We start from the raw sequence: 1,885 nt of genomic DNA on the forward strand, positions 1-1,885 counted from the left end.
TTATCCAAAACTAGTCAAAGAAATGTTCTTTTATTTTGTCTGTAACAGTGCGTATCTGTGCGTTCATTCATTCACACACACACACACACACACACACACACACACACACACACACACACACACACACACACACACACACACACACACACACACACACACACAGAAACATGATTCACATTTAAACAGTAGGCTATGCTATTTTTCCGTTTACAGACACTAACGTTATTCTATATCGCGATTAGAACAAAGCACAAAACACTTACACTTCTCAGCTGAATCTGTTGCTCCTCCTCGAAGTGAAAATAAACCAGCACTTCTGTGGTAAATGTCCCAGGATTATTCCTCATAGAAGGAATACGAATTCGCAAGACGAATCTTAATCTGACTAAAAAATATTGTGTGCTTACAGCATTTACCTGGGGGCGTTTATCTATTTTGCAAATGGCCTCAACGCATTATCTTATGAATAGCGCGCTCTGCGAGTGGGTGTGAACAAATTAACGATAATGAGCTGAGACAGGAGAAACTGAACTTCTCTTTAGTTTCAGACAGATTACATTGCATGAGAATATTTGTTTTAAATGTGAATTGTTTTATTTAAAAGTATAAATTTAAAGTGTTCTTTAGACGTATGTTTCATGTTTGTGTGATAAGTATTAGCGGAGTTTCCGTTCATTTTCCAGACATGTTTCAGAAAGATTTTTGCAGAGACAGAGTGAGCTGAAAGCGCACCCTGTTTATTTTATTTATTTTAAAAAAAACACAAGGTTTTGATGTTAATGTGAGTGTACACAAAAAAAGAAGACCCTCTATAGTTTATAATCATGTATTGATTTTATTTATATGACCATAAATGACAGAGTATTTTAAGTCTATGTTGCTGCTATGTGAAAAAAAAAACAGCAAAACGCACGGGCGCGTTCTTGGTCCCCAGAGGGTTAATTCTCAAAAAAAAAAAATCTTTGCTCCACATCCATCAATCCAATACCTCCCTTCTCGACTGGTCCAATTAGCGTATCATATGCTATTCTCGAAGGCTTGCCATCCCATTAAAAGTTTAGAATACATTTTTTTTAATCTCTTATCCGCCCATATTTGTATTGGCATTACTGATAACACATACCACATTTTGGTACATTTACATTTTACATTTAGTCATTTCGCAGACGCTTTTATCCAAAGCGACTTACAACTGAGGACTAAACCAAGCGAGTCATCGTGAAGAGACAAAAACAACGCAAGAAGTGCTCAAAATACAAAGTTCAGACATTGCTCGGAGTAGCATAAGCCAGACAAGGGAGGATTTAAAGGAAAAGGAAAGATTTTTTTTTATTTTATTTTTTATGTTAAGTGCTCACGGAAGAGATGAGTTTTCAGTTGTCTTTTGAATGCTGTCAGGGATTCTGCATTCCGATGAGGGTGGGCAGATCATTCCACCAGCATGGTACCGTGAATGAGAATGTTCTGGAGAGTGATTTTGAGGCTCTCTGTGATGGTCCCACGAGCCGTCGCTCCTTGACTGATCGTAGGCTTCTGGTAGGGATGTAGACTTGTAGTAGTGAGTGGAAGTAAGAGGGAGCTGATCCTGTAGTCAATCTGTAAGCAAGTGTCAACACCTTGAACTTGATGCGAGCAGCGAGTGGTAGCCAGTGCAGAGAGATGAATAGAGGAGTGACGTGGGCCCTTTTGGGCTCATTGAAGACCAGATGAGCTGCAGCATTCTGGATCATTTGTAGAGGTTTAGTTGCACATGATGGAAGTCCAGCCAGAAGAGCATTGCAGTAATCAAGCCTAGAAATTACCAGGGCCTGGACGAGAAGTTGTGTTGCATGCTCAGTTAGGAAAGGCCTGATCTTCCTGATGTTGTACATAGCAAACCTGCATG

The sequence above is a fragment of the Rhinichthys klamathensis genome, unplaced genomic scaffold (assembly GCF_029890125.1).
Source record: "Rhinichthys klamathensis goyatoka isolate OS25496 unplaced genomic scaffold, OSU_Roscu_1.1 h1tg000313l_1, whole genome shotgun sequence".
NCBI lineage: Eukaryota > Metazoa > Chordata > Actinopteri > Cypriniformes > Leuciscidae > Rhinichthys > Rhinichthys klamathensis.